Genomic DNA, 18,665 nt, shown 5'->3' on the forward strand with positions numbered 1-18,665 from the left:
TTTATGAGATGGATTTTTGCTCTTGTCACCCAGACTGGAGTGCAATGGCGAGATCTCCGCTCACTGCAGCCTCTGCCTCCCGGGTTCAAGTGATTCTCCTGCCTCAGCCTCCTGAGTAGCTGGGACTACAGGCGTCCACCACCATGCCCGGCTAATTTTTTGTATTTTTAGTAGAGATGGAGTTTCGCCATGCTGGTCAGGCTGGTCTTGAACTCCTGACCTCAGGTGATCTGCTCGCCTCGGTCTCCCAAAGTGCTGGGATTATAGGCATAAGCCACTGTGTCTGGCCGATAGCTGCATTTCTATGCATTACAAATTTGTTGCAATGGTTTGTTTGGGCAAAGGAAATCATGCACGGCAGAGAAAATTAGGCTGTTAAAAAAGTCCAATGTTGCTAAATTTAATATATGTAAACTTCTAGGACTGCCTGAGCTGTTATGATAATTATTTTTCTTTTGCAAAAGTTTTTTTTTTTTTTCTTTTAACTTCTTATCCTGCTCCAGGCATTTAGGCATTCACACGAAATGTCTGTGTGCCAACCTTTCATGTTCTAATTTGATGAATGTGACCTTTCAAACTGAGGACACAACACAACAGGGGAGAGGAGAGGAAAAACTGGAAGTAAATTTGGATATAATCAGTTGTGGGCGCAGAGAACTGTTTCCATGCTAAGGACAGACCAAACATAAGCAAACAGGCCATTTGTTAATTTCAGTGAGTTTGTTGGCAGAAAGAGGCAAGAGGGTGTTGCCAAAATCTCTTCCAAGTTTAAATTTAGGACAGCAGGTTCCCCAGGAGTGGGGAAGTTTTAGAATCCTTGCTCCCATTCTCACTCTTAACTTTTTTGTGATCTTCAGGGTTGCCACATGGAGGGAATTAATTCCAAATTTCCCTCTCTGCTTCTCTTCCCCAAATTATCATCCAGACTGAAACTAGAATTAGCTTGTTTTTTAAAAAAATTATTTATTTATTTATTTTTGAGACAGAGTCTTGCTCTGTCGCCCAGGCTGGAGTGCAGCGGCATGATCTCGGCTCACTGCAACCTCGGCCTCCCGGGTTCAAGTGATTCTCCTGCCTCAGTCTCCCAAATAGCTGGGATTACAGGTGTCTGCCACCATGCCCGGCTAATTTTTCTATTTTTAGTAGAGACGGGGTTTCACCATGCTGGCCAGGCTGGTCTCAAACTCCTGACCTCAGGTGATCCACCAGCCTCAGCCTCCCAAAGTGCTGGGATTACAGTAATGAGTCACTGCACCTGGCCCGATTTTTTTTTTTTTTTTTTTTAAAGAGAGGGTCTCACTCTGTTGCCCACACTAGAGTGCCATGGTGTGATCATAGCTCACTGCAGCCTTGAACTCCTGCATTCAAGGGATCCTCTCGCCTCAGCCTCCTGAGTAGCTGGGACTACAGGCATGCTCTGTCACACTGGGCCAATGAAAAACATTCTTTTTAGTAGAGATGGGTGTCTCACTATGTTGCCTAGGCTGGTCTTGAACTCCTGGCCCCAAGCAATCCTCTCACCTTGGCTTCCCAAAGTGTTGGGATTATAGGCATGAGCCACCTTGCCTGGCCAAAAATTTTTTTTGATGAGGAGATAGATTGCAGAGACCTTTCCATCCAGCCTTCCAAATGAGGGAACTGAGATTCACATGGGCGAAGTGACTGATATACATCACTGCTAGGAGAGGCTCTTAGCTATATCCTCTTTACAAAGAAGCTTGATATTCATCACATAATAAGTAAATTTTCCACTTGGCAAGGTGGCTTACTCCTGTAATCCCAGCATTTTGGGAGGCTGAGGTGAGTGGATCACTTGAGCCCAGGAGTTCAAGACCAGCCTGGGCAACATGGTGAAACCCTGTCTCTACAAAAATACAAAAAAAATTAGCTGGGTGTGGTGGTGTGTTCCTGTAGTCCCAGCTACTCAGGAGGCTGAGCGGGGAGGATTGCTTGAGCCCAGGAGGTCAGGGCTGCAGTGAGCTGTGATTACACCACTGCACTCCAGCCTGGGCAACAGAGTGAGACTCTGTCTCAAATTTTTTTTCTTCTCAAACAAATGGGACCAGCAAAGTGCTGCCTACCTATCTTTGGTAGTTCTTTGCTAAGTTCTGTGAGTTCCTCTCAGCAAATGAATTATGTAAATTGTAGCTGGGGATAATGACATGTAATGTTTGCAAGATTCCCTGAGAATTCATCATTTTTCCAGAAATGATGCTTGCTAGACAGCATAAGGCTATATTCAGTAGCAATAACAAACAAATCAGAAACTTCAGTGGCTTTATATAGCACAAGTTTGTTTCTTATTCCTGTAAGCTAGTTAGCAGGGCTCGCCTCCAAGCAGTGATGCAGAGATCCAATCTTCCTCCATTTTGAGACAGCACCATCTCTCACATGGCTTCCAAAGCCACCTCAGGGGAAAGAGAAGGACAGAGGAATGAATGTATCAGCTCTTAACTGCCTCATCCCAGTGGCGATAATCCATTGGCTGGAATGAGTCACATGGGTCTGTCTCATCTGCAAGGGATTCTGGGAAATGTAGGGGAACATATAGGTGAGCACCAACACATGGCTTATTATTTCTATTGGAAAGTAGAGAGAGACTTGCCTTTTAGGACCTAGAATATGGCAAGATAATTACGTTTGGATATCACCAGCATAATAAAAGGGCAAAACACTTTTCTTTTTTTCCTTTGAGCAGGGTCTCACTCTGTCACCCAGGTTGGAATGCAGTGGCACAATCCTGGCTCACTGCAGCCTCGAACTTCTGGGCTCAAGCAATCCTCCTGCCTCAGCCTCCTGAGGAGTTGGGATTACAGATAAGCACCACTACCCCTGGCTAATAATTTTTTTTTTTTTTTTTGTACGGACAGAGTTTCATCATGTTGCCCAGGCTGGTCTGGAACTCCTGGGTTCAAGCAATCCTCCTGCCTTGGCCTCCCAAAGTGTTGGTATTGCAGGCTTGAGCCACCACACCCAGCCACAGAACATGTTTCCCCTTAGACACAGCCATTTAGACATACTATTGGTCTTGACTATACATAGCTGACAAATCCTGTGTCTTCCACAAGACCAAGTAAACTATATTTGTTTGAGGGTGACGTCCTGCTCAGAGATTTAAACCCCTGGCTTTCAGCAGAGGGTGAATACGATGAGGGTGAGTCAGTCGGGATAGGCTAAATTTTAGGGGTGTTAAAACAACAAGGATTTATTTCTAACCCATTCCACCCATTTCAGTTATCTATTGCTGAGTAACAAACTGTCCCAGAACTCAGGCTGAGAACAATGATGATGATTTCTCATGACTCTTATGATTGGCTGAGCTCAGCTCGGCAGTTCTGTTCCATGTGTTGTAGGCTGAAGTTCCTCATTGGAAGGTGAGAGAGCTGGGGTATTTATCCACCAACTTTTGTCAGTTGCTAGTTGAAAGCTGCTCTCAGGGGCATTCATTCTGTGGCCTACATGTGGCAAGGCAGGTCTCAATAGCAAACAAAAGGCCCCAGTTTTGGCACTTGGGAAGCAGTCTGGTTTGCAGACTGTGAAGAGCTAAGGGCAAGGGGGCATGGCTAGAATTCCTGTGCAATTAGTAAAAACCAGATGGAAAATGCAGCATGGTTATTGTGGCAGAGACTGCTAATTGCAGTCTCAGTATTCATTTTTCATTCTTTTTCTCCTTCCTTCCTTCCTTCCCTCCCTCCTTCCCTCCCTCCCTTCCTTCCATTTTTTCTTTTTTGTTTTGAGGCAGGGCCTCACTTTGTTACCCAGGCTGGAGTGCAGTGGCGTGATCTTGGCTCACTGTAGCTTTCACCTCCCCAGCTCCAGTGATCCTCCCACCTGAACCTCCTGAGTAGCTGGGATCAGAAGTATGCACCACTATGCCCTGCTGGTTTTTATTTTTTGTAAAGAAGGGGTCTTACTATGGTGCCCAGGCTGGTCTCAAACTCCTGGGCTTAAGTGATTGTCCTGCCTCAGCCTCCCAAAGTGTTGGGATTACAGGTGTAAGCCACTGTGCCTGGCTCTATACTTCTTTTTAACAGAACCCCTACCCTCATATTTGTTGGGGGTAACAATGTGCTCAGGTAAAAGACTACATTTCCTAACTTAATGCCGATAGCAGTGGCCTAATGAGCTGTAAGTGGAAGTTATTGAATGAGGCTTTTAGTAAACTCTTTAATGATGATGGCTCAGTTGAGAAGTGTACCCTTTAGCCCTAACCCCTTTCCTCTTAATATTGCCTGGAACATGGACATGATGCCTGGTGCTCTTGCAGCCATTTTGTGGTCATGAGGCAACCTTGCGGATGGAAGCCAAGGATGACAGCAGAAAGTTAGAAGGCCTTTAGGTCCTTGATAATTGTGGAGCTGCCTTGCCAGCCATGAACTGCCTACTGTGGTACACCTACATGGGAGAAAAATATACCTCTGCTCTGTTTAAGCCACTGTTATTTTTTTCTTCTATGCAGCAGAATTGAATTTTAACTGATACATATATTCGCATACCGAAAGGGAAAAAAATGACTATTATTAAAATACTTCCTCTTCCCTCCTTTTCTCTCCTCCTCCTTCTATTCTTTTCCTCCTCCTCTTTCTTTTCTTTTTTTTTTTGAGACAGAGTCTTGCTCAGTCGTCCAGGCTGGAGTGCAGTGGCGCAATCTCGACTCACTGCAAGCTCCGCCTTCCGGGTTCCCTCCATTCTCCTGCCTCAGCCTCCCGAGTAGCTGGGACTACAGGCGCCCGCTGCCACGCCCGGCTAATTTTTTGCATTTTTTTTAGTAGAGACGGGGTTTCACCATGTTAGCCAGGATGGTCTCAATCTCCTGACCTCGTGATCCACCCGCCTCGGCCTCCCAAAGTGCTGGGATTACAGGCGTGAGCCACTGCGCCCGGCCCTTTTTTTTTTTTTTTTGAGACGGAGTCGCGCTCTGTCGTCCAGGCTGGAGTGCAGTGGCCGGATCTCAGCTCACTGCAAGCTCCGCCTCCCAGGTTTACGCCATTCTCCTGCCTCAGCCTCCCGAGTAGCTGGGACTACAGGCACCTGCCACCTCGCCCGGCTAGTTTTTTGTGTTTTTTTAAGTAGAGATGGGGTTTCACCGGGTTAGCCAGGATGGTCTGGATCTCCTGACCTCGTGATCTGCCCGTCTTGGCCTCCCAAAGTGCTGGGATTACAGGCTTGAGCCACTGCGCCCGGCCCCTCCTCCTCTTTTTTCTTTGCTAAAATGTGCTTAAGGGGTCTGGATATTCCAGCCAGGCATGGCGGCTCACGCCTGTAATCCCAGCGCTTTGGGAGGTTGAGGTGAGCGGATCACTTGAGACCAGGAGTTCGAGACCAGCCTGGCCCACATGGTGAAACCCCATCTCTGCTAAAAATGCAAAAAATTAGCCAGGCCTGGTGGCACATGCTTGTAATCTTGTAATCCCAGCTGCTTGGGAGGCTGAGGCAGAAGAATTACTTGAACCTTGGAGGCAGAGGTTGCAATGAGCCAGCCGAGATGGAGCCAACGTACTCCAGCATAGGCGACAAGAGTGAAATGCCGTCTCAAAACAAAACAAAACAAACAAAAAACAAACACACAAAGGTTCTGGATACTCCTGGCTGGGTTGTGGCTAGGATCAAGTAAGGCAATGGTCTTGGGGCACATGGAATAATGCCTAGTACCTAGAAAGGACCCAGAAATTAGCAGTACTTACTATTCTAAAGTAGAATAAGTCAGAAATTACACTTCCTGGTAATGGAATACTTTTCAGTGCGCTATGCTCCGTATTTTGATTAATCCGTGGCTCAGCGTGACTCTCCCGGGGGAAATAATGAACCATATTTTGCTTTTCAAACATCCCTGGCATTTGGCTATTTATTCTTGTTATGTGAAACCCCTAGATGGTCTGCTTATTTAATTGCCCTGATTGGAGCTGTAAGAAACTGCGTTGAACATCTGTAAGCAAGGTTTTTATGACATAGGCTTTTGACTAACAGAGGAGAATGTTATTGTCCCCATTTTGACCAGGGGGAGTGTCTTTCAGTTCGTTCCCATGTTCATTTAACAAAAACACTCCTTTAGGCTTTAAAGGCGTTTTCCTTGCTTTCTGATACAAGTAGATATTCTGAACTCTGCCTGTTCATTTCCAGGGCACAGATTTTTGTTTTGGTCATTCTTGTAGTCTCAGGGCTGAGAACAGAGCCTGATACTGAATAAATGAATGAATGAATGAATGAATGAATTTTTGCATTTCACTCCTTCCTCTGCTTCTTCCCCCATAACTCAATTTTCATCATTGATTAAGTCAGAAATCAGAACTTGGATGTTACTGGGCCACTCCAAAGGCTCTCTGAGGTGCCACCTGCCCCCCGATGTCCCATCCTTTCAGCTCAGTCCAGCTGGGCCCCAACTCCAGGATCCTAAGGCTAAAAATACCTCAGTGCAGCCTTGACAGCTCCCAGCATCCTGGCTATTTTTAGGGTAGAGGAAAGGATGAGGGATAAATGTGACTGAGGGTCACCGCCAGGGAGGAACATCTCCTTCCACCATCCAGAAATGGCCACATCTGGGAAAGACTCAAATCCAAGAAGTAGATGATCACACGATATGGTATCCCTGAATTCTGGATTTTGAATGCCTGCTGGGCAGCTGGCCTGCGCTGCTGGAGATGAAAGGAAACAATGTTGCAGAGTCAAATCAGAGAAGCCACTAAGATTCTATGCAGACTCTGAACTTTTATTACCAACCACTGAGCAGTTGTTATTGGATAACTCAGGGAATACAGTTATCCCTTGGTGTCCAAGGAGGATTAGTTCCAGGACCCCTACAGATACCAAAATCTGTGGATGCTCAAGTCCCTGACATAAAACAGCGTAGTATTTGCATATCACCTATGCATATCCGTCTATATACTTTTTTTTTTTTTGAGATGGAGTTTTGCTCTTGTCGCCCAGGCTGGAGTGCAATGGTGCGATCTCAGCAGCTCACTGCAACTTCTGCCTCCCGAGTTCAAGTGATTCTCCTGCCTCAGCCTCCTGAGTAGCTGGGATTACAGGCGCCCGCCACCACGTCCAGCTAATTTTTTTGTATTTTTAGTAGATACAGGGTTTCACCACGTCGGCTAGGCTGGTCTTGAACTCCTGACCTCAGGTGATCCACCCACTTTGGCCTCCCAAAGTGCTGGGATTACAGGCATGAGCCATGGCGCCTGGCCTCCGTATGTATACTTTATTTTTATTTTATCATATTTTATTTTATTGAGATGGAGTGTCACTCTGTCGCCCAGGCTGGAGTGCAGTGGCTCGATCTTGGCTCATTGCAACCTCCACCTCCCCCGGGCTCAAGCAATTCTCCTGTCTCAGCCTCCTGAGTAGCCGGGACTACAGGTGCCTACCACCATACCCCGCTAATTTTTGTATTTTTAGTAGAGACGGGGTTTCACCATGTTAGCCAGGCTGATCTCGAACTCCTGACCTCATGATCCACCCACTTCGGCCTCCCAAAGTGCTGGGATTACAGGTGTGAGCCTCCACGCCCGCCCCTTGCCTGCTTCTTTCTTTGGAAATCACAATAAAGACCTTTGCCTATGTTTTCCCCACTACCTCTGCCTCCTGATCAACCCTGGTGCTTCCCCATGTGGCCCTATATGGCATGGGGTGCCCTGTCCTCTTGGAAACACAGATTTTGTGTTTTCTAGTGGCAGTCATATCCTGATCTGTTGGCCTCACCATACAATAATAATAATACAACTTATTTTTTGTTTGTTATTTTTTTGAGGCAGGGTCTCATTCTGTCACCCAGGCCAGAGTGCAGTGGTACGATCTCTGCTCACTGAATCCTCCACCTCCCGGACTCCAGTGATCCTCCCACCTCAGCCTCCCGAGTAGCTGGGACCACAGGTGCTGCACCACCAATGCCTGGCTAATTTTTTGTATTTTTTTGGTAGAGACGAGGTTTCACCATGTTGCCCAGGCTGATCTTGAACTCCTAAGCTCAAGCTATTCACCTGCCTCGGCCTCCTAAAGTGCTGGGATTACAGGCATGAGCCACCACTCCTGGCCCTCAAAAAACTCAGGTTTTATTTTATTTTTTGAGATGGAGTTTTGCTCTTGTTGCCCAGGCTGGAGAGCAATGGTGCGATCTCCAAGTGCAATTAGCTAGGTATAGTGGCATGTGCCTGTAGTCCCAGCTACTTGGGAGGCTGAGGCAGGAGAATCACTTAAACCTGGGAGGCGGAGGTTACAGTGAGCCGAGATTGCACCACTGCACTCCAGCCGGGGTGACAGATCAAGACCCCGTCTCAATAAATAAAATAATAAATAAATAAATACATTCATTATGGTTACCTTGAAAATTGTCTCCTGGAAAAGCCTTGTTGACGCCCAGTTATGTTATTTACAGATTATTTCACTCCAAATTTCAGATGGCAGGGTATATCAGTCAAGGTTTTTGTTTGCATGCAACAGGAATGGGTTCTGTGGATCTTCAATTTAAGGAATGGGTTTTATGGAAACAAGTGCCGATGTTCACAGAATAGACAAGAAGCTGCAAAAACAGGCTTGGAGGAAGGGCAGAAATTCTGGGAGCTCTGGGGGTCTAACGAATACCATGAAGGTTATAAATTGTTGTAGCTGATACTAATGTTGAATTGCCCTAACCCTGGGAAGATGCTACCAGCTACCAGTATTTGTATCTTCTTGCCCAAGGGCTTTTTTTTGTTTTTGTTTTTTTGAGACAGGATCTTGCTCTGTCATCCAGGCTCAGTACAGTGGTGTGATCATAGCTCATTGCAGCCTCAACCTCCTGGATTCAAGTGATCCTCCCACCTCAGCCTCCCAAAGTGCTGGGATTATAGATGTGAGTCACTCTACTCGGCCCCCAACAGCTTTCTTTCATGATGGCCAGGCTGGTCTTGAACTCCTGACCTCAGATTATCTGCCTACCTCAGCCTCCCAAAGTGCTGGGATTATAGGTGTGAGCCACCATGCCTGGGCTATGCCTGGCTATTTTTTTTTTTTTTTTCATTTTTAGTAGAGATGGGGTCTTGTTATGTTGCCCAGGCTGGTCTCAAACTGCTAGGCTCAAGCGATCCTCCTGCCTCAGTCTCTCAAAGTGCTGGGATTACAGGTGTGAGTCACTGTGCTTGGCCCCAAGGGCTTTCTTTAAAGCTGCCAAAGACTGAATAGCAGACTGGAAGTATCTGAGAATTAACAGCCACATTCTTCATCCCCTAATAAGCCCTCCTAATCGGTGACCAATGGGAGCTGGTGGATAAATACCCCAGCTCCCTCTCCCCTCAAGTGGGATGACTCTAAGGTATGTATTCCACTCAGTCCCCAGGATTTTCCAGCAGGACTGAACCTTGTTGCCCACAGAGGTAACTTGCTCATCATGCACGTTTATGGACTGCCCTCTCTTCTCTGTGTCACACCCCTGTTCCCCTACTGGTATTGCCTGGCGTCTCTCTTGAACAAACTACTTGCCCATGAGTCCTTGGGTCATTGTCTACTTCTAGGAGAACCTAAATGAAGACAATTGCATTCCATGGCAAAAGCCCGCAGACCCATGAATTTAGGTGTCAATATTAGCACCTAGAGGTTCCTCAGAATTCTCCCAGTCACTTGGGGACAGTATTCTCCCAAGATAGGAGGCAGGTAGAGTGGAGGTCTCTAGGTCTGAAAGCCAGCTCTGTTCAGTTTCCTTCCTTGATATTGTGGAAGCCTTCAACAAAGCTCAGCACATCCCTTCTCCTGGTCACTTGTGTGTTACTGCCAAACATTCATGCGTTCACGCTGGATAAAAAGTTCATAGGAAGTTCATCCTTGGCATGTCTGTGTTAGATAAATCTTCCTCCTTGGAGCCCAGCTAGAGAGTTCAGAGCCAAGGTCACACGGCAAACAGCTCTGGCTACGTGCCATCTCTGCCATTTTCCTACAAACATTCTCAAATGACACTGGGACACTCATCCAGGAGCCAAAACAATGAGCTTTGGGTTGGCCACGTGTGTGTCACAGGCTTGCCCTGGGAGCCTAGTGTTGGGAACAGTCCTTGTGTTAAGACAACTTTCAGCTAGACAATTCCCCCTCAAAAGGGAAGTCTGGGTGCTAATGGGAAGGTGCGGTATAGCCAGAAATATAGCCAATGTCAGCTACCCAAGGGGAAGGAGGGCTTGTCACCTTCATGATTTCTTTGTTGCATTTACAGATTTTCCAGAGGGTGGGGGAAAAAAAAAGTATCCGGCTATAGCAGATGCTGTAAGTGTCCCTGCTCCTACCCCCTTAGACTACCCTGAAGGTCACTTGCAGGCTGTTCCTTTTTATTTTTATTGTATTATTGTTGTTTTTAGAAACAGAGTCTCATTCTGTTGCCAAGGCTGGAGTGCAATGGCACAATCGTAGCTTGCTACAGCCTTGAATTCCTAGGCTCAAGCAATCCTCCCACCTCAGTCTCCCAAGTAGCAAGGACTACAGGCATGTGCCACCACACCTGGCTAATCATTTTTATTTTTATTTTTATTTTTATTCATTTATTTATTTTTGAGATGGAGTTTCATTCTGTCGCCCAGGCTGGAGTGCAGTGGCACGATCTCAGCTCACTGCAACCTCCACCTCCTGGGTTCGAAGCGATTCTCCTGTCTCAGCCTCCAGAGTAGATGGGATTACAGGCACCTGCCCCCATGCCCAGCTAATTTTTGTATTTTTAGTAGAGACAGGGTTTTACCACTTAGCCAGGCTGGTCTCAAACTCCTGACCTTAGGTGATCCACCCACCTCAGTCTCCCAAAGTGCTGGGATTATAGGCCTGAGCCACCGTGCCCAGCCTAAAACATTTTTAAACAGGCTTTTTTAGGCCGGGCATGGTGGCTTATGTCTGTAATCCCAGCACTTTGGGAGGCCCAGGTGGGTGGATGACCTGAGGTCAGGAGTTCGAGACCAGCCTGGCCAACATGATGAAACCCCATCTCTACTAAAAATACAAAAAATTACCAGGCATGGTGGCGGGCACCTGTAATCCTAGTTACTTGGGAGGCTGAGGCAGGAGAGTTTCTTGAACCCGGGAGGCGGGGCTTGCAGTGAGTTGAGATTGCGACGCTGCATTCCAGGTTGGGCAATAAGAGTGAAACTCTGTCTCATAAAAAAAAAAAAAAAAAAAAAATGCTGGGCGCGGTGACTCACACCTGTAATTCCAGCACTTTGGGAGGCTGAGGCAGGTGGATCACCTGAGGTCGGGAGTTCAAGACTAGCCTGACCAACATGGAGACACCCCGTCTCTACTAAAAATACAAAATTAGCTGGGGTGGTGGCGCATGCCTGTAATCCCAGCTACTCGGGAGGCTGAGGCAGGAGAATCGCTTGAACCCGGGAGGCGGAGGTTGCGGTGAGCCAAGATCGCGCCATTGCACTCCGGCCTGGGCAAAAAAAAAAAAAAGAGCGAAACTCTGTCTCAAAAAGAAAAAAAAGGATTTTTTTTCTCTGTAAGTTAACTCTACCTGATCCATGGAGCCTTTTGGTTTCTATTTCTCTATTGTTGCGTCACAAAAACCTAGTACTGCTGATGTAGCAAGATTCTGCTCCCCAGGAACTCAAGGTCACACCTATCCCCTCACCCTCATCACTTTAGCAGACAGTGGCTTCATTTCCAGCTCCCCAAGACCTGCTCTGAGCACCTGCCTGTCTTTCCCTGGGGGCTTTCTCTTGCAGCCAGGGTCTGTTTTGTTTTCACTGTGGCATCCAGAAGTACTGGGGAATCTAAGTCCCCCAGGAGCCATCTTCTGCTAATGACTGACAGAAGTCACAGATCCATTCCCCAGCTCCCTTGCCCCTCTAGTGGGATAACTGTCAAGTGCATTTTCACCTCCCATTTCCCAGGGGATTAACCCCTCATTGCCCACAGCAGTAACTCACTAAGGATATATCCTTTGCTGGCTGCCTTCTCTTCCCCATCTTTCTTACTTATTCTCTACCAATGCTTCCTGGGGGCTATTTCCTAAATAGTCTGCTTATCCTCAAATCCTTGTCTCAGGCTTGGCTCCTGGGGGAATTCAAATTAAGACATTCTCAAAGTAGATAAGTAGATTGAGAATCTTAAGTCTATGCAACTCGAACTTGATTATTTGTGTGTGTGTGTGTTTGTGTGTGTAGAAAGTATAATTTAAGCTGGGTGCAGTGTGTGTGTAGAAAGTATAATTTAAGCTGGGTGCAGTGGCTCATGCCTGTAATCCCAGCACTTTTAGAGGTCAAGGCAGGAGGATTGCTTGAGATCAGGAGTCCAAGACCAGCTTGGGCAACATAGCAAGACCCTATCTCTAAAAAATAAAAAATAAATTAGCCCAGTGAGGTAGCGTGTGCTTGTAGTCCCAACTCCTCTGGAGGCTGAGGTGGGAGGATCACTTGAGCCCAGGAGTTTGAGGTTACAATGAGCTATGATTGTGCCACTGCACTCTAGCCTGGGCAACAGAGTGGGACCTTGTCTCTAATAATAATAATAATAATAATAATAACAATAACAATAAAAAAGAAAGCAGGCTGGGCGCGGTGGCTTAAGGCCGGGCATGGTGGCTTACACCTGTATCCCAGCACTTTGGGAGGTCGAGGTGGGTGGATCATCTGAGGTCAGGAGTTCGAGACCAGCCTGGCCAACATGGTGAAACCCCATCTCTACTAAAAATACAAAAATTAGCCGGGCTTGGTGATGGCTGCCTGTAATCCTAGCTACTCAGGAGGCTGAGGCAGGAGAATCGCTTGAAGCAGGGAGGCGGAGGTTGCAGTGAGTCGAGATTGTGCCACTGCACTCCAGCCTGGGCAACAAGAGTGAAACTCCATCTCAAAACAAAACAAAAAAAGAAGAAAAGAAAAGAAAAGAAAAGAAAGAAAGCACAAGTTGAAAAGGTAAAACCTTACAAAGAGTTCAAGTTGCCCCAGTAAAATTTTGTCTTACTCAGGAGAGGCTGAGGTAGGAGGATTGCTTGAGCCCAGGAAGTCAAGGCTGCAGTGAGCCATGTTTGCACCGTCACATTCCTGCTGTCTGGGGGACAGAGTGAGATCCTGACTCAAAAAAAAAAGAAAAAAAGAAAAGACTTTGTTTTGCAGTCTCCTATAGCACATGGAATAGGATCCCAGCAGAGCTGTGTATCCTAGAAATGGCTGGGTTGGTTTGTGATTTGAAGTGGGGGGAAGAAAACCAAGGAGACATTTTTGCCAGCAACCTAGAATTGCTAACAATTCTTTTAATATTTTGAAATGGGTCGTGGAGGAGTTGGCAACTCCCCACCTCCCTTCAGCATGCAACTGGATAGAACTGCAGACGTTTCTGAGCACAAAGAACATCCACACATCCATTATGCACCCGCTGACACTGTCAAAGGAGAATCTCCATCTTTTGACCCCATTTTGGAAACTAGCAGGCTGTCAATATCTGTTAAAGGGCTGAACGGTTTCTTTGCCAAACACGACTTCAACTGGTAGAAAACTGTCGGTCTTCCAGCTCAGGAGCACCTGGGATGCTTGGCACCCCACCTGGCTTGGCTGCTTTGGGGGATCGTGGAGTGCCACCTGCCCTCCTGAGTCACAGCCTCTCTGTGGGCACACGCCATTGTCAGAGATGCCAGCTCACTGACGGATGTCTCATTGCAGCTGCACCAACCACTGACTTGAGTCTTGAGTCACTGCCTGTTCAAGGGCCAAGAAATAGAAGCAGAAAATGGAATCTTTTCTATTTCACAGAAGTTGGCTGGCTTTCAAGGCAAGTGCGCTTTTTAAGACAAATGCTTGATTGGGCTTTGGGCACAAGTTTCTCCGTTTTTTTTGCTCAGTCTCGGAGCAGTTTGACAAGGACACCAACCAGGGCTTGGCATTGCCCTGGGGCCAACTGGATGAGGAGAAATCAAAGCCCTGCAGTCACTATTGGGGATTTTTTTGAAACATCTGGGATTTCTTTTGGCCAAATTACCAGACTGTGAGAGGAGACTGGAGATAATTCCGTGGAAATTTTTAACTCCAGCAGAAGAGATCTGCAGGCTGGCGTAGAGTGAGAGAAATCTGCAGATGTATGATTAAAGTTTGCTTCCCCCATTACAACAGGAATTTATAAGCTGTTTCTTGCTGATACAGCATTAGAGTAGCAGGCAGTGTGGGTAGCCACACCCAGACCTCACCCCACCTCGGCACGCCCATCCCCTGGTTTCTTAATGCTTACCTGATACCTGCTCACACCTGTGACCTTCAGAAGTTATTCTTGGGCCCTGGAGCTGCCCTGCCCATATGGAGGGCCAGAATGCCTTGGAGCTACGTCGCTCAACCTTCCTGGGCAGCCAGTCGTCAATAGGTTTACGGGTCAGTTATGGACTAAATGTTTGTGTGCCCTCCAAATCCCTGTGCCCCGCGATGTGACTGTATTCAGAGATAAGACCTTTAGGAGGCAATTAAGGTTAAATGAAGTATTCAGGGTGGGGCCCAATAGCATTAGCGTCCTTATAAAAAGAGGCAGCAGGCCAAGGTGCCGTGGCTGGCACATGTAATCCCAATGCTTTGGGAGGCTGAAGTGGAAGGATTGCTTGAGCCCAGGAGTTTGAGACCCAGCCTGGGCAACATAGCGAGACCATCTCCACAAAAATACATGAAAAAATAACTATCCAGGTGTGGTAGTGTACATCTGTAATCATAGCTACTAGAGACGCTGAGGTGGGAGAATTCCTTGAGTCCAGGAATGAAAGGCTGCAGTGAGCTATGATTCTGCCACTGCACTCCAGCTTGGGCAATAGAGCAAGACCCTGTCTCTTTTTTTATTTTTTTATTTTTTTTTTTTTTTATTTTTTATTTATTATTATTATTATTTTTTGAGACGGAGTCTTGCTCTGTCGCCCAAGCTGGAGTGCAGTGGCGCGATCCTGGCTCACTGCAAGCTCCGCCTCCTGGGTTCACGCCATTCTCCTGCCCCAGCCTCCTGAGTAGCTGGGACTACAGGCGCCCGCCACTGCGCCCGGCTCATTTTTTGTATTTTTAGTAGAGACGGGGTTTCACCGTGGTCTCGATCTCCTGACCTTGTGATCCGCCCGCCTCGGCCTCCCAAAGTGCTGGGATTACAGGCGTGAGCCACCGCGCCCGGCCAAGACCCTGTCTCTTAAAAAGAGAGAGAGAGGCCAGGTGCAGTGGCTCATGCCTGTAATCCCAGCATTTTGAGGGGCTGAGGGGGGTGGATCACTTGAGGTCAGGAGTTTGAGACCAGCCTGGCCAAGATGGTGAAACCCCGTCTCCACTAAAAATAGAAGAATTAGCCAGGCGTGGTGGTGCATGCTTGTAATCCCAGTTACTTGGGAGGCTGAGGCAGGAGAATCGCTTGAACTTGGGAGGCAGAGGTTGCAGTGAACTGAGATTGTGCTATTGCACTCCAACCTGGGCGACAGAGTGAGACTCTGTCTCAAAACAAACAAACAAACAAACAAACAAACAAACAAAAATAGAGAGAGAGAGAGAGAGACACCAGAGTTCTTTCTGTTTCTGTCTCTCTCTTCATGCATGAGAGAAAGGCCACATAGGGACACATGAGAAGGTAGTTGTCTATAGCCCAAGGGGAGAGCCTTCTGCAGACACTGACTTTGCTGGCACCTTGGACTTGAACTTCTCAGCCTCCAAAACTGGGAGAAGATAAATTTCTCTTAAGTCACTAAATCTGTGGCATTTTGTTGTAGCAGCCCAAGCTGATGAATACAGGGTCCAAAGCCCTTCTCCTTTGTCTCTAGGTGGGACCAGCTTTGAGGTATAATTTGTGCCCCAGGGGTCCCTGGCTAGAAAAGTCTGGGTATGAGACTTCAACTGGCTTTGAATATTTGTTTTGCTTCTTTGTTTTCCCTGTCCTCCTGCTTTCCCCACCACCCCCTTATTGATTACCCTGGGAACACTTCTTTTTTCTTTCTTTTTTTTTTTTTGAGAACACGTCTCACTCTGGCATCCCACCTGGAGTGGCTGCTTTGGGGGATCGTGGAGTGCCACCTGCCCTCCTGAGTCACAGCCTCTCTGTGGGCACCAGAGAGCCTCTCTGTGGGCACCCAGGAGGCAGAGAACCCAGGCTGGAGTGCAGTGGTGTGATCTTGGCTAACTGCAATCTCCGCCTTATAGGTTCAGGTGATTCTCCTGCCTAGCCTTCTAAGTAGCTGGGATTACAGGCACCCACCACCACACGGGCTAATTTTTGTATTTTTAGTACATACGAGGTTTCGTCATGTTGGCCAGGCTGGTCTCAAACTCCTGAACGCAGGTGATCCGCCTGTCTTGGCCTCTCAAAGTGCTAGGATTACAGGCGTGAGCCACTGTGCCCGGCCGGGAACACTTCTTAATAAATTATTTGCACCTAGATCCTTGTCTGAAGGACTGCTTTTGGGAGAATCTGACCTAAGAAAGTCAGTGATGGAGAACTTTGCCAAAGATAACCTCAGTACTGAGCTGAGGACAAAGGAACTGTCAGGACATGCATGCAACTTGCAGAGCCTTGGTAGTTCCTATTAATGGCTGTTCTGCTTCTCTCTGGGTATTAGTTAGACTAAGGAATGCCAGCTGCTGCAATAGTTAAGTCCTGAAATCTAGTGGCTTAGTAAAACAAAGGCTTATTTCTCACTCATGCACAGTCTGAGACAGGTTGGCCAGCCCTCTTCTCCCATCTAGAACATATGGTTTCCAAGGTTATTGGGCAGGGGGAAGAGAGAGAGAGGAGGAATGCCAGTTTTTCACTGCCTCAGTCTGGAAATGGCATGCATCATTTATGCTTACAGCCCATTGGCCAAAACTAATCACATGATGCTAATCAAGGCACAAGGGATACTGGGAAACGTAGGCAGCACATGGGATATTTGAGGGGCCGCAGTTGTTTTTACAGTGGAGTTGCACCTTCTACAGGGTGTAGGTTAGGAAGGCAGGGACAGAGGCAAAAATTGCACATGGCCCAAACTGCCTTTGAAGGCAACATTAATACAAGAGTTGTAGGCTGGGTGCCGTGGCTCAAGACTGTAATTCCAACACTTTGGGTGGCTGAGCTGGGAGAATTGCATGAGCCCAGAAGTTCAGGGCCAGCCTAGGCAACATAGTGAGACCCTGTATGCACAAAAAAATAAAAAAAATTAGCCAGGCATAGTAGTGTCTGTCTGTAGTCCCAGCTGCTCGGGAGGCTGAGTTGGGAGGATTGTTTGAGTGTGGGAGGTTGAGGCTGCAGTGAGCTATGATGGCACCACTCCCCTCCAGCCTTGGTGACAGAGTGAGATCATTTCAAAAAATAAAACAAAATAGCCAGGCATAGTAGCGTCTGTCTGTAGTCCCAGCAGCTCGGGAGGCTGAGTTGGGAGGATTGCTTGAGCCTGGGAGGTTGAGGCTGCAGTGAACTATGATGGCACCACTCCCCTCCAGCCTTGGTGACAGAGTGAGATCATTTCAAAACAAACAAACAAACAGGTGGGGCATGGTGGCTCACACCTGTAATCCCAGCACTTTGTGAGGCTGAGGCGGGTGGATCACTTGAGATCAGGAGTTCGAGACCAGCCTGGCCAACATGGAGAAACCCTGTCTCTACTAAAAATATAAAAAATTAGCTGGATGTGGTGGCATGTACCTGTAATCCCAGCTACTCAGAGGCTGAGGCAGGAGAATTGCTTGAACCCAAGAGGCGGAGGTTGCAGTGAGCCGAGATCATGCCACTGCACTGCAGCCTGGGTAATAGAGCAAAACTCTGTCTCAAAAACAAACAAACAGGCAAGCAAACAGACAAACAATAAGAATTGTAGACTCTTATATCGTCTTTTATTACAGAGAAATAATAACAGAAAAATATCTTCCTCTTTTTTTGAGTAAAAAGTAATAAATACTTAAACATTTTTGAAATTTTGCTAATAAAAACACCTAACATTTGAGTGGACTTTTGTGAATTTCAAGGAGAAGGTATATTATTTGGCTTGGATAAGCTGAATCAGATCCCAAAAAGCACTAATCATAAAGTAAAATACTGATTAATTAGACTTCATTAAAATTAAGAACTTTTATTCATCAGAGATCCCATGAAGAGAGTGAAAAGTTAAGTCACAAACTGGGAGAAGACATTTGCATCATGTCTTATCTCAAAGGACTCATATTCGAAATATATAAAGAACTCCCACAAATCAGTAAGTCAGGTGAGTGAATAAGAAAGTGGGTGAAGACTTAAACAGGCACTTCACAAAACAAAGATGAAAAAGTGAGGCTGGGCACGGTGGCTCACACCTGTAATCCTAGCACTTTGGGAGGTCAAGGCAGGTGGATCACTTGAGGTCAGGAGTTCTAGACCAGCGTGGCCAACATGTCAAAACTGTCTCTATGAAAAATACAAAATTTAGCTGGGCATGGTGGCGCGTGCCTGTAATCCCAGTTTCTTGGGAGGCTCAGGCACAAGAATCACGTGAACCCAGGAGACAGAGGTTTTAGTGAGCTGAGATCGTGCCACTGCAGTCCAGCCCGGGTGACAAAGCAAGAATCCACCTCAAAAAAAAAAAAAAAAAAGAAAAAAGAAAAAGCGGCCAGTATACAATAAGGTACTTAACACCCATGCAGAGTAGAGAAATACAAATTAACTATATCTCCATCCAAATGGCTAATATTTAAAGGACTGACCAGGCCAGGCCCGGTGGCTCATGCCTATAATCCCAGCACTTTGGGAGGCTGAGATGGGAGGATCACCTGAGG

General features: G+C 46.9%; 2 protein-coding genes across 44 annotated transcripts in view; both read right to left on the bottom strand.

Moving 5' to 3' along the window:
* C19H19orf53 (chromosome 19 C19orf53 homolog) overlaps window positions 1-18,665 on the bottom strand; it is a 542,027-nt gene that overhangs the window by 70,804 nt on the left and 452,558 nt on the right. Inside the window, exon 1 of one of the 43 annotated variants that reach the window (XM_050770951.1) lies at window positions 14,034-14,037. The exons of 41 other annotated variants lie outside the window; for them this stretch is intronic. The gene's annotated coding sequence lies outside the window, so the exon portion shown is untranslated. Of the gene's footprint in view, window positions 1-10,641; window positions 10,646-14,033; window positions 14,038-18,665 lie in introns of those variants that run through there. One more of the 43 variants, XM_050770955.1, reaches the window with a different exon arrangement.
* Window positions 1-18,665, bottom strand: part of YJU2B (YJU2 splicing factor homolog B) — a 595,535-nt gene that overhangs the window by 55,120 nt on the left and 521,750 nt on the right. The gene's annotated exons all lie outside the window — the stretch shown is intronic.

Source organism: Macaca thibetana, chromosome 19, assembly GCF_024542745.1.
Source record: "Macaca thibetana thibetana isolate TM-01 chromosome 19, ASM2454274v1, whole genome shotgun sequence".
Classification (NCBI taxonomy): Eukaryota; Metazoa; Chordata; class Mammalia; order Primates; family Cercopithecidae; genus Macaca; species Macaca thibetana.